The sequence below is a fragment of the Heterocephalus glaber genome, unplaced genomic scaffold, assembly GCF_053883595.1.
Source record: "Heterocephalus glaber isolate CG9 unplaced genomic scaffold, H.glaber_assembly_v1.0 deba00001097, whole genome shotgun sequence".
NCBI classification, from domain to species: domain Eukaryota; kingdom Metazoa; phylum Chordata; class Mammalia; order Rodentia; family Bathyergidae; genus Heterocephalus; species Heterocephalus glaber.
The window spans coordinates 4,369,844-4,384,717 of NW_028258191.1; the positions used below are offsets into that span (position 1 = coordinate 4,369,844).

General features: G+C 38.6%; 1 pseudogene; it reads left to right on the forward strand.

Annotated features, from left to right (window-relative positions):
- The first annotated feature begins 13,941 nt into the window (after window positions 1-13,941).
- Window positions 13,942-14,259, forward strand: LOC110346760 (small nuclear ribonucleoprotein G pseudogene; annotated as a pseudogene).
- Window positions 14,260-14,874: the final 615 nt, after the last annotated feature.

The following is a 14,874-nucleotide window of genomic DNA, read 5'->3' on the forward strand; positions in this document are numbered from 1 at the left end:
TGGACGTTACCAGTGGAATGGAAAAACCAGTTTCCGCGGAGGTGGTGTCGGTGGCACAGGCTCTTTCTCTCCCAGCAGAGTCTTTTGGCAGCGATCCGGATATTGAGATGGCTTGGGCCATGAGAGCAATGCAGCTTGCTGAAGTCTATTACAAGCTGATTTCATCACTTGACCCACAGTTCCTGAAACTCACCAAAGTGGATGATCAAATCAACTCTGAATTCCGGGAACATTTTGAGAAACTCAAGATAGATGTATTGGACCCAGAAGAACTCAAATCAGAATCGGCTAAAACTTTTAACCTCATCTCCCTAATGAGTGTATAATTCAATGTTGTTATTGTACTGATTAGTATTTTCCTGATTCTAGAGTTGCACACCTTTCCTTGTGCTATACTGGCTATTTATCATCTTCTTATGTCTACTTTTTAATTGGGTTGTCTATTAATGAGCTCTAAGAATTCTTTATATATTCTGCTCATAGGTTATATGCATTGTAAATACGGTCTGTTTAAGGACTACTTTTCATTTTAATGATGTCATTTAAAGTTCTAAATTTTGATGGAATCTCATTTATCAATTTTTCTCTTTTATACATCATGTCTTTTGTATACTAGGTAGTCCTTGCCTACCCTGAATTCAAAAACATTTTCCCTTATAATTTCTTCTTAAAGTTTTATACCTTTAGGATTTCATATTTAGGTTCATAGAGCCCTTCAAATTATTTTCATGTATAGAAATAAAGGGTTGAGGTTAATTTTTTATGTACGGATACGAGGTGTCCTAGTGCCATTTGCTGAAAACACTATCTCTTCCTCGGCTCTTGACTTGAGCTTATATTCTATAAAATGCTAATGTTAAATAATCTTTCAAAACTCAGTGGACCATATATGTGTGGTTCTATTTCTAGATTCTCTGTTTTATTCCAATGATCTATATGTCTTTCCTTACACCAACACTGCCTTGATTAAGAAGAAGTCTTAAAATTAGGTACTAAACAACTTCCTACACTGTTTTTCTTTTGTTTTTTGTTTTTAACTTTTCTAGGTCCTTTGTACTCTTACATAATTTAAATTTCAATATCCAATTCTTCATTTATAGCAAGTATACACAGACCTGAATTTTTATATCTACCTTGTGTTTTCTAATCCTGCTAAATTCAAATACAAGTTCTAGGGGCTCCTAGATATTTCTTAGTATTTCCTCTGTAGATGATCATTTCATCTACATATAAAGATTTTGCTTCTACCTTACCAATCCTATCCTAATTGTGTCATTTTATTCCCAGACTATTTTTGTGGGGCCTAGGTTTGAAAGTTTAATGGACAGATGAAGAGTAAGCATATCTGCCCTTGTTCCCCACTTTAAGGAGAAAGTATTGTATCTTCTCCATTCATATAAGGTGTTCTCGCTGGAAGTATGGAGTACATGTCTTTAATCTGTTGAGAAGGTTCTGTTCTACTTCTAGTTTCCTGATAGCTTTTACCATGAACAGCTGTAGAATTTAGTCCAATACTTTTTCTCCAACTAGTGACAGGATCATATGGTTTTTTCCTTTCCTGTGTTAAAATGATGACTTTTGAGGGTGGATCTTCCAATGCTGAACCAACACTGCCATCCCTATAACAAAACCACTTTCTACATACTGCCAGATCTGACTATTAGTTTGTTTTGTTAAACAAGTTTCTATCTATGTTCATACTTTTTTATTCTACTATCTTTATCCAGTTTTAGGATTAGCACAATGTTGAGTTCCTCTCCACTGATCTTTTTTTTTTTTTTTTTTGGTACCAAGGATCAAACTCAGGTCCTTGCACTTGTGCAGCAGGCAGTGAAACCACTGAGCTAAATCCCCGGCTGAGTTCCTAAAATGAGGGGAGAAGTGTTCCTTCTTTTTTCTGCTTTAATTGTTTGATATAATTTATCGGTTAAAATGTATATGAGCCAGCTGTTGTCATATAGGTAGGTTTTCAAGCTAGGAATATACTTTCTTTAATAGGTGCTATTCAAATTTTATATTTCCTCCAGAGTCAGTTTCATTAATTTGTCTTCCAAGGTACTTCTTAGAAGTTGTCAAATTTATTTCAAAACAGATTTTTGAAATATGCTTTCTATATCCTTTTAAATTCTGTAAAATCTGTGGTAATGTCTCCTAGATCTTGATATTGTAATTTAAAAAAATGTATAATTGATATTGTGTAACAGGAAGAAAAGGTCTAAAGGAGCAGGGGAAGTGGGAGGGGTGGGGGAAAGGAAAAAAGGGAAAAGAAAAAATATGAGAAAAGGAAAAAAATGGAAACAAAGTTTTTGCAAATAGGGAAGGGTGGTGAGGGTAAGGGAGGGCAAGGGAAGGGGAAAAAAATAAGAACCAAGATACTCATGTAATGGTACAAGATCCCAATGATGAATGTAACTGTATTTTATACCTAAAATGTACCAATAAACTTAATGGGAAAAAAAAAGATTTCTGTCTGGGGAGATGGTCCATAACTCTCATTAGTGTCTCAAAAAGTTTCCCGAAGCCCACAGTGTTACACAATCAGGCTGCAATCACGATGTCAGGAAGGTGTGGTCTCAACCTGCACAGTGGTGAGAGCTCAGAGGTGATGTCCTATAGAAGAAAGCAGGTGCACCTAGACCACAAGAGTTGAAGTTTAAATCCTGGCTGTGCCACTGAGTCAGAAGAGAACTTGGTCAAGTTGTTTGACCTCCCTGATTTCATGGCCTTCCTTGCTTTTTAGAGTTAAATGGACAATATACAGAATATTTTAAAAGTCGGGCAATGTTAGGACAAACTTATTTTCTAACAGTATGGCAGTTATATTTTCCAATGCTGTGCTCAATCTATTTTTCTTCAACATCCAGCCACTTTTTTAGTTGAAGAACTTCCCAATTTAAAGCAATGGGTTCGATTGTTCATATGGAAAAGTATACTTGGTATTTATTTCCAATTCCTAGTCTTTTTTTAGGGGGAATAAAAGACTAAACCTAGGGCTTTAAAAAATTTTTAAATTTGAGACAGGGTCTTGTTAAGTCACTAAATTTCCCAGGCTGGGCAAACTTATGACTCGCTTGCCTTAGCCGCCCAGAGTGCAGGGATTACAGGTATGCACCACCACATCCAGTTTTTAGACTTTTTGAACCCTAATATACTGAGATTTGGACAAAATTTACTTGAAAAGCTGTCTGCAGGCTGAAAAAAAAAGAATATTGAGAATATTATTTGAAAACACAGTAGCATACTGCTTAAACATGGATGTATCTTACTCTTAGACTTTCTGAACATATTCTATTTACAGGTTGTTGAGACACTGTTATTTTATTATATTATATTTTATTTTATTTTTGTAGAAGAAACAAAGGTATATGACATTTTGGTGTCTTGAAGTAGCTAAGGTAGTGGTTCCCAACTCCAATGGTTCAAACCATGGCCCAGAGGGCCTTTGGAATATACAGATTCCCAAATGATACTTGTGGAGATTCTGGTTCTGGAGATCTGAAGTAGAGCCCAGAGTACATATTTTTAACAAATGCTCCCTGTTATTCAGTTGATCTGTTAGCTGAGAGGACTTACTTTTGAGGAACTGTAACAAGAGGTGAGTAGTCTCTATGCCTCGCTTCTATGAAGGAGAGATTAGCTGTTTTGAAGAATCACCCACATGGTTCACTAAAAATGGAGATTTCACACACAGTAGAAAATGGTTATGATGACAAAGAGAGAAGACAGTAAATATCAGATAAGATGTGAAACAGCTGGAACTCTCATTGTATTGCTGATGAGAATGTAACACTGTACAACCTTGTGAAAAATCGTTTGAGTTTTTGTTATGAAGTTAAATATAAACCTATTCTGGGATTCAGCAGTTCTACTCCTAGGTATTTACTCAAGTAAAGTAAAAGCATAGGTTCACACAAAGACTTGTGCACTAGTATTCATTAAGAGCTGAAAGCTAGAGATGATTCTGATGGACACAACCTAGGGCAGCCCCCAGTAATCCATAGCCTTGTACAAGCTTCACAAGTGCAAATGAAACATGTAACTTGCATCTAAACATATTACAGTGGTGATGGAATGTCACTCCCTTGGTTGCATGACATTAAGTAAGGCTCGCTTTCGGCAGACTGAAGAGAGATACTCTCCTGTGGCCTTGAAGAAGCAAATGGCCATGTTGTGAACTGCCCGTGGGGAGGACCACCTAGGGTAACTGAGAGTGCGGCTCCCAGCTGACAGCCAGCAAGAAGCCAAGAACCTCAGTCCTACAACTGCAAACATCTGAATTCTTCCATCTAAACAACAATGTGAGCGTGGGAGAGAACCCTAGACAGTAATGCAGCCTGGCTGATACAATGCTTGCTACTTTGTGAGACCCTGGATAAGGGACCTAGCTCAGTCATGACTGAACATCTGACCCATTGAAATTGTGAGATAATAAATGTGTGTCCCTTTAAGCTGCTGTGTTTGTGGCAATTTGTTACACAGCACAGAAACCAAATACACAACCCAAACGCCTATTAGCAGGTGAATGTATAAGTACGATGTAGCATATTCCTACACTAGCACGCTACTTAGTAATAAAAATGACCTAGGTATTGATGCCTATAATGACAAGGATGAATTTCAAAAATGTGTTGAGTGTGACTAGATTGATTAGAAAGCGACCTAAGGAAATTTTCTGGACTGATAGATGTCATACTTGGGGAGTAGTTACATGGAGTGTATGTATTTGTCAAATCCCACTGAATGTATATATTAAAATCTGCATTTAGTTTTATGTAAATTATATCTCAATTTTAAAATTCAAGTACTCTTCTCTCCTAGATTCTGAATCAGTGGGCCTAGAACAGTAGGGTATAGAATTCTTCATTCTTTTTCTAGTACCGGGGATTAAACTCAGGACCTTGCGCTTTTGAGGCAGGTGTGGCATCAGTGAACTAATCCCCAGCCCTAGAATTCTTCACTCTTAACAAGCATCTCCAGACAATTCTGATGCAGAACTCAGCCCAGAGCTGCAGATTCTCTGAGGAGGAAGGATAGAGGAATCAGGAACATATGGTTTCTTCTGACTCAATCTAGCTTTCTCCCAAGGGGTCTGTATTCTAATTAGAATAAAAATGTCTTAGTTTATTATTTAGCCAATCAACAGTCAATCTCATTCAGTACCATTAACTGAGTAGTTTTTGAGTACTTCCTATTTGTTTTGTTCAAAGAAATCTAAGACAGCCAATCTTCCAAAAATGCTAAACATTTAATTGAGAAAAGACACTCATATATGTATGAAACTGGAAACTGATAATAATACAAAGCAAACAGGATAAGCACTTACTCTCTAGTTATTGAGTTTAATTTTTCTTGCTCACTTTGTGAAGTATTCCCAATTGCCCCTATTGCTTTATGTCTGTGTAGCCTGTAACGTGATCTTTAAATGAAAAACTTAATTATTTTAAAGACCATTAAGACGTTGTTGCTCCTGTTCGTTTTCCTTTAATCCCGAGGAGTTTTTTCCCCCTGATTTTACCCATTTTTTGTTCTAGCTACTCATGAATCATGCTGCTGGCAGCTTTCAGGAGCTCTCGATTGAGGATCATCCCAACAATAGCCCCAGCTGCCTTTCCTGATGTCCTGGCAAAGCCCTTGCTGATGCCCCATGTTCCAAGAACAAATGAAGAAACCTTATTCTAATCAAAATCCAGCTGGACAGATAAAAAAAACTTCTAATTTCCAGATTTTTTTTTGGTGGAGCTTATTTCACTCAGAGAAATTTCTGTTAACCTGCATTGAATTTAATCCTAATTATCTCACCCTATAATGTTCACACAGATCCATACTTTTGAAATCTTTCCAATAATTTTCTACTTCATTTGCCTCAATTCCAGCTTATTCCAAATGATCTTTTTCTATGTAGACAATAGAATAGTTGATGGTCCAGAAAATGATGTTTCTCTTTGATGATAAAGATGGAAATTTTTTCTTTATAGTGGAAGGGTAAAATGCCCCAGATCAGAATGGCTTTGCAAAAACTTATTTTGTTTTTAGAGTAAATTCTCACTTTGCTAGAATGTAAATCCAGGGATCTAAACAATACAGTACATTTGGAGAAAATCAACCACGACAAAGAATGCTCAGAGAATCTTTGGTCCAGGGAAAGAAAGGCTCAGTGAGCTTCAATATGTAGCATCAGCTGTCTGATGGCTACAGGAAATAGAGCCAGGTCTGATAGTGTGAGGAACAGAATGACAGATTTCAGTGTACTAAGTGAGAAAATATTTCCTTACAATAAATACATAAATTGAAATATAGAAGAAGCTTCTTGGGAGGGTTATTAGTTTTCTATGACTACCATAATAAATCACCACAAATTTAGTTTGTTAAGAAGGCAGTCAGTTGTGATCTAACAGTTCTGCAGGTCAGAAGTCCAGATACAGTGGCTTCCACTCAATCTTCTGCTTAGGCTCTCACAGGTTGAAAGCAAGGTGTTGGCAGGGCTCTGTCCCATTCTGGAGGCTCTGGGGATGCAGCTGCCTCTGAGTTCACTCAAGTTGTTGGCCGGCTTTGATTCCCTGCAGTTGAGGTCCTGTGTCCTTGTTGACTGCTGGTCTTTTCTCCTGGAAGTTGCTGAATCTGGTCTTATACTCTCCATGTGCACCTTCCCCTCTTTAGTAATGGCAGGTGGATTCCTTCTGCCTCATCTCTGACTGACTCTTCTGCCTTCTGCTGTTGCCTGTCAAGGCTCATATAATTATATCAGTCCCACCTGGTTAATCGAGGATGAACTTCCTATTTTAAATTAAGCAAGCTACTCACCATATTGCATCTGCGAAGTCCTTTCACAGCAGTACCTAGATTCATGTTTGACTTAGTTACCAGGAAATGAGTCTTGGGTGATTCCTTTAGAATTCTGGCTACATGAGTTTCTTACTCTCTTGCTCTTCTTCTCCTTGTTTTTCTTCTTCTTTTCCTTCTCATTCTCCTAGTCTCATTTTTTACCCTTTTCATCTCATGGTGCTAGGGATTAAATCCAGGGTCTTGCACATACTAGATAGGTGCTTTACCACTGAGTTACATCTTCAGCCTTCCAAAAAGGCTGAAACATAAATTGGTGATATAGACACATGGCTGGGAGGTGGACTGCAGACATGGCTCTGGACGAGAAGGCAGATAGCTGTCATCCAAGACATTCTCTGCCTGTCAGTTGTCATGTGGGCCTCTGTGGTGCTCAATTTTCCCAAAGGTGGAAGGTGCCCTGTAGCTTATTCCAAAGGGATTCTGGAGGATATGCTCTGTTGGAGGGTGCAATGTAGAGGAAAGTCCTTGAAGGTAGAGCCTACTATGATGGGGGCAACAGAAGTGACACAAGTGAAAACATGTCATTCTAGGAAGAATACCCTAGCACTGTGAAAAGTGTGAAGAGCAAACAGAAACAACTGGCACAAACTGAGAGAGGAAGTGAAATGAGCCAGAGACCTTGGGACAAATGGGTAGAAAAAGGAAGTGGGAGGAAGGCCAAGGGAGAGAAAACCCCTGTTGTTTGTGCAAGAACTTGACACTGCAACAAAGGCAGTGACAAGGCAACAAAGAGAAGTTTGCATGATCCTTCTGACTCCTGGTCAGCTATGAGTTAGATTGGGTCCTTTTAGGAGCTATACTAGTCTAACTTCCCAGCTAATTTAGGGGAAGTGGCAATGTGACATGAGAAACTACAGGAAGCCTTTTGTAGTGGGGCTGAATTGCATGTATTCATCATGAAACTATTCTTATTCCTTTTCATATTATCTCTTCCCTCCTTCCTCTCTCCATTCCTCCCTCCCTTCCTCCCTCCCTTCCTCCCTCCCTCCCTCCCTTCCTTCCTTCCATCCTTTCTTACCTTCCTTTTTTCTCACATTCCATTTGTTGTCCATCAGAAAGTTTTGTTGGCTCTGGTTTGTAAATGTATCCAGAATCTGAGCATCCCACTGACCCATGATATCTCATGAGAGTTTTGGCAATGGCCTCTTAGTCTGTACCCTTGTTGCTGGGACAAAATACCCAATATCCACAATTTAAGTAAGGAGAGGTATATTTTGGCTCATGTTTCAGACCATAGTTGGCTGGCTCCAAAGCAGGACAGCATGGCAGAGGGGTATAGCTGAGGAGAGCTGTGCATGGCACGGTGGCAGGGAAACAGAGAGTGTTAAGGGAGGAGGCAAGAAAGGAGAGATATAACTATCTTGGTCATGTCCACAGTGACACATCCCTTCTGACGAGACCCCACCTCTTAACAGCACATCAGTGGTAATGCCTCTATAATCCAGTCACCTCCCCAAAGTCCCACCTATGATTGTTTTAGGGGGATATCTAGGTATGTGCCATAACATTCTTCCCTGGCCCCCAAAAGACACACATCTTTTTATGAAAATTGCATTTAGCTCTTTTTAAAACATTCCCAAAGGGGAAGGGGAAAAAATAAGAACCAAGATACTCATGTAATTGTACAAGATCCCAATGATGAATGTAACTATTTTATACCTAAAATATACCAATAAACTTAATGGGGGAAAAAATGGGCAGATAACTTGATTTAGGCCAGAGAGATTTAGGCCAGGAACTCTGGATAAGCTTTTGAAATGACCTATTATTTTATTGTTTTAGTTTATTTATTTATGTATTTATTTACTTCAACCTGAAACTACTATCAGATATTGTGCCATCATATGGAGACTTTGAATAAAGGCTATGTGGAAGAGAAGAGAGCGAGAAAAAAAATTCCCAAAGTCCTAAAAGTTCCATTATTGCTGAAGAGTCAAAGTCTCTTCTGAGACTTAAGGCAAACTATTAGCTGTGAGCCCCTCTAATATTAAAAAGAAGTTAAACACTGCCAATATACAATGGCACAGGGTAAACATTTCCATTCCAAAAGGAAGGAATAGGGGGATAGAAACCAAATATTACCAAAGCAAGGCCAAAACCCACAGAGCAAACATTAAATTCTATAGTTCTATGTCCAGCACCAAGGGGAAGTTATGGAGATGAACTCCAAAGGGCTTAGGTAGCCTTCCCCTTATGACATTGTCAGTGATTGTAGCCTTCAGGCCTCCCTCTTGGACTGGCTTTGCTCACTCCTTGCAGTTTTCTTTAGACATTCCATGTTCATGGGGTCTCCACTGCACTTTTGGCTTCACTGTCAGCTTAATGTACTGTCCTCTCAGGGGCACACTGCCTGGCCTCCTAGGCCTTCTTGTGAAATCTGAGTGGAAGCCTCCCTGATCCCACAACTCTTTCATTCTACACACCTGTAAAACCAGCAGCACATTGAGAATACTCTACAGTAGACTGACCCTATTGTATCACAGCTGCAGGGACCTCTGAGTGCCTGCATGGTGAAGCATTGTAAGTTAAATCCCTGGGAACAAATTCCCTAGGTGGCCATTTTTTAGCACCATGCCCTGGAGCTCTCTTCTCAAAACAAAGCTTTTCACTTTTGCAATTTTGAGCTTGAGAAGGATGAGGCCTTACTGGTTGCTCACATGCTCTGAAGGCATCTTTCCCATTGTTCTGTTGTAAAGTATTAGGCTTTTTTAAAAAAATGCTAATCTTTTCAGCACTCAAGCTCTCCTCTGCTCCAACTTTACAGAAGCTTCCTTTCTGGTGAAACACAAAGTTTTAAAATCGCTCAACTGTGCCACATTCTCTTGATTTTCAATGTAGAGCTGTCCAAAACACCCAACAATACCTATGCCACAACCTGAACGTTGGGCTGCCTTGAAATTTCCCTGGCTGATTAGTCTGCTACTCTTAATCTCAGTCGTTTGCAACATCTCAAGACATGGACAAAATTTCCATTACAGTATAACACACATGGCCTGGAGTCCAACAGCCAGTGGAGTCCTTCTTCCCAACTGAAACCTCCTGATCCTGGTCTTTACTGTTGGCATTTTTTAAAATCAGCATTCTGGTTTTTTTGAGGTCCAATTGGAATCTCCCATCAAACTCAGCTTACAGTATTCTCTATCCAGCATCTCCAAACCTTTACAAACTGTTTCCACAAACCAGTACAAAAGGCTTTTGAACCATACGGTCAGGTAGCATCACAGCAATGGCTCTACTCTTGCTATAAAAATCTGTTTTATTTACTTCTATTATTACTGGGACAAAATATCTGACATACACAAGGAAAGAGAGGTATATTTTGGCTTATGTTTCAATCCTTAGTCAGCTGGCCCAAGGCAGGACAGCATGACAGAGGTGCAGGGCTGAGGGAAGCTGCTCATGGCATAGTATCAGGAAAGCAGAAACTGTCAAGGGAGGAGTAGGGAAGGGATACATAATCTTCTTGGTCATGCCCATAGTGATATGCCTCTTTTGACCAGGCCCAGCCTCCCAACAGCAAGTCAGCTATAATGCCCCTATAATCCAGTCACCTTCCAAAGATCCCACATACTATTGCATGAGGCTTTGGGGGGACATCTAGATGTAAACCATAACAGTCTCCTTACTGATCTCCTTGCTTTCATTCTATTCTTAAAGGTGCATCCATGATCCTTCTAAGATATTAGTAGATCATGTCACTTGCTGGCTCAAACCCCTGTAATTTCTCCTCATTTCATTTATATAAAAGCCAGAATCTTACAATGGTTCTTTATGATTACTTTCATCAGCATCCCTTTCCTCTCTTACATCATCAACTACTGTTCTCTTCCTCACTCCACACTGATCATACTCACGTCTTTATTACTACTTAATTTTGCAACTACACTCACCCTCCACATCTACTCCCTATATCCTTAAGTATGTATCACCATCTGATGTGTTTCTTAAGGCCAGGCCATTTGAGCCTAACCTAGTACTTTTCTGTTGGGCAGTCTCACCCTAGAGAGACCTACATTATGGTCTGAAGGCTTCCTCTGTCCAATCTTACTTCTTCCTTTTTCCCCTCGCTATGCTGGGAATCAAACCTGGGGTCCCAGGCATGCTAGACAAGCATTCTACCACTGAGCTACATTTTCAGCTCTTCTTTTTTAGTATGAACTTGTGCCCTAATAACCTCTGGCATTCTTAATCTCATCTCAGTTACTGCTTCTCCAGAGCCTGAACATAAGCCATGCAGCAAGCCCTTTCCATACATTAACCAATCTAAATGCTTAGATTTTTTTTCTCCTTTCACAGTTTTCAGAAATTCTTAAAATGTCAAATCCCAGCAGCATGAGAATTAATTATCTTAAATACCTACTCTTATTAGCAATATCACTCCTGGTTCTTAACCTTAAATCATGCCAAAATTCCCCAGTTTTTCTATTTGGAAAGAAAGTAAACCTTTACTAGATCCTTTGCCTTTGTTGGATTCCTTATTTCCTGTCTTTCCACCGCCACCCTTCCTAAATGAGCCAGGAAGAGTGACTGCTAATGGATATGAGGTGAGGAAAATGTTCCGGGATTAGTTTGTGGTGATGATTGTATGAAGTTGTGAATATATGAAAGCCACTGAATTATATACTTTTAAGTTGATGTTTAAGCTATGTGAATTATAATTTTATCAAGAAAGAAAGAAAGAAAAAGAAAAGTATCCAACAAACATAGGGATAGATGTTCATTCAATAGCAATCAGAAATATTCACAGTAAAACAACAATCAGGATTATTTTTTCCATCATTAGGTTAGAAAATATTTAAAAATTTATGACACAGCACTTCATGGTTGTAGAGAAACTCTAATTTGGGTAGGAGTAATCTGGCACAATATGTTTAGAGCCTTTGAATTAATAACCTCAATTCAAGTTTTTCCTTATCCTTGTGTATCTACATAAAAACAATGTTTAAAGCTGATGCCTATAACACAGTTATCAAGACTGGATTTTTTTTGATACAGGGATCGAACTCAGGACCTTGCACTTTCGAGGCAGGTGTCAGAACCACTGAGCTAAATCCTCAGCCCAGCACAGTTATCAAGAATAAAAGACTGTGGGCCAGGGATTTAGCTTAGTGGAGCTGGGCCTGCCTCACAGGTGCAAGGTCCTGAGTTTGGTCCCCAGAACCACAAACAAAAACAAACAGACAAATCCTGAAAACAATTTAATTGTATAGCTATACAAGAGAAAGTCAAGTACTGCAAAAACAATAAGGTAGGTTTACAGGAAAACTATCACAATTATACATGCATGCAATACTCATAATATATGTGCATATATATACATATACCTATATTTTATAGCAACTATATATATTCTATTGTTCTAATTGCTCTCAGTATATTTTATTTTTTCAATTTTTGTTTATTCCTTTGGAGGCTCTCTTTCTATCTCATTCCCTCAGTAGGGTCTCACTAATTTGCCCAGGCTGGCCTCAAACTTGTGATCATCCTGTCTCAGCCTCCCTAGTAGCTGGTATATCAAACATACACCACCATGCCCAGCATTATACCTCTTTTATTTATATCATATTTTAAAATACTCTAAAGGGATCGTTTTAGAGAAGAAAATAGTTTCTTAGAATCTACCATCTAGGTTACCCCGAAATCTTTTTTCTTAGCATTATGTCTATATCACTGATCAATTTTTAAAAATGGTCTCCCATAAGGTTACTAAGTGTCTGTATCTTTTTGTACTTAAAGAGAAAAAGCTAGCATGTTGGAAGGAAGAGGCTTCTGCTGGTGAACCACAATTCTACACCGTGGAAGGCTGTGCCTGTGAGAAGTGATCGATGCTAACATCAACGATTATCAATAATTTCACAGCTAACAGAGAACTTCTCCACCTATCATCTCATTGAATGGGGAGCATTATAGTCTGTTCTCTTTAAGAGCAGGTTCTCATTTCATTAACTACTGCATTCCCAGGAATTAGCTCAAGCCATGTGCACAAGAGTTGTTTTCTAAACTGAAATGAATTAGGGAGAGAGAGAGGCAGAAAGATCCCCATCATCCATATGTATTATCATAGAAATGGGATATGGGGAGGAGGATTTTGAAAATAAGGATAAGCATGAAGTCTTTTAACAGGATTTCAAATTGATCTCTTCCTGTCTCCCTCACCCCAGCTTTAAAATCTAGATAAAGCCAGGGCTGGGATGTAGCTTAGTGGTGCTGCTCCTGCCCAGCAAGCACAAAGTCTGGAATTTGGTCCCTGTTACAGGAAAATAAACAAATAAAATCTAGATAAAACCCTTATATGATCATACACATGCTGAAATATTATACTATATTCCTTAACTATATGCAATTATTAGCTCAAATTTTAAAAGTCTAGATAGAGAGGCAAGGACAGCACAGAAACATGACAAGAGCAAAATGGACAATGGGAAATGATGAAGACAAGTTTCATCTAGTCCACTTTCCTGAGGCCAATTGTGACTCCTAAATTAGAAAAAGGTACTAACCATTTCATTGTTTGTCTTGTGATCAAAGTGAACTGTTTGCTTTATTTTTAAAAAGCAGTTTGTGGTCTGATCTCTTTTAATCTTTAGCTGAGTTATACCAAGAGGTAACTATTGGAAATTGTCATACTTTCCAAATACCTTAGCTGGTGACAAACATGGCTATAATGCAAATGGCCTAAAGTCTCTTCAAAACTGCCAAACTCGAAGTTTTAGGCTGGATCTTGCAATTGCTTGAAATTCTGTTTGTTCTAAATTCTGCTCACTTCAAATGAAATTCATACATCACACATCAAGAAAGACAGGGAGCCATCTGAAATTTCCTGGGACCAGGCAGGTTGAGGCAGGCTGCTGTCACGCTGCCCTTGACAGGTTTGTGATAGCATCTTTTTTTTGGTCTTGATGTTATTTACTGGCAAATTCCAAGTAACTTCAATGCTGATGAATACAAAACAGCACTGTGACTACAATACCACTGCTGTCCAGAGCACAGACTTTGTCGATCTCTAGCAGTTTTTCAAACTGGAAGTGACAAGGCCCTGGGGGGTTGGAAAAGCAATTCAGTGGGTCACAATAACGTCTAAAAATAAAATCAAAAGGATCTCTGAGCCCATGGATTAGACAAGATGAGCAAGGCTCACCCTCCCAAGCTGAAAACATTTATGGACAAGAAATTATCATTGAAAGTAAATGGTGGCAGACATGTCCAAGGAATATTGTGAGGGTTTGATCCCTTTATGAATCTTGTGATAGATGAATGTGTGGAGATGGCAACTCGTGGGCAGCAGAACAATATTGGAATGGTGGCAATCCGAGAAAATAGTATCACCATGTTGGAAGCCCTGGAATGAGTTTAAATAACTGTTCAGCAGAGAAATCCAAGCCCCTCTTCAAAGCGCTAGTTTCACTATGACCGAAAATTGAGTCATACACACTTTCATATTGAATTTTTTGTTAAATAAACTTTTGTAATAGTCAAAAAAAAAAAATAAAAGTAAAAATAAAATCAAGTGGGAGAAAATGAAAAATACCAGACTTTATAATTCATATAAAAGTTTTATTTTATGAAACTTAAATTTTAATCATAGACGTGCATGTGTGTTTATGTGTTATGTTCTAGGTTTTATATAAAATCAAATGCATCTCTTACAGTCACAGGTAAAAGAGTTTGAAAGTCACTGACCTACAGCCAAAGTTGGCAAATTATAGTCCACATTTGGAATCAACTCGTTGCCTATTATTCGTATGGCCTGCAAATGAAAAATGGCTTTTACATCTTTAAATGTTTGAATAAAGCTCAAAAGGAGAGTAGTTCATGACATGAAAGTTACGTGATATTTAAATTTCAATGTCTGCAAAATATTACCGAAACAAAGCCATACCCATTTGCTTATGTATCGTCTGTGACTTCTTTGGCAGAGTTGACTATCGGAGTTAAAACAGACATTTTATGGCCCATAAAGCCTAAAATACTGTGTTTATGGAAAAATGTCACCAACCCCAGATCTAGAGTGCTCATTTTTATGATGCGTTT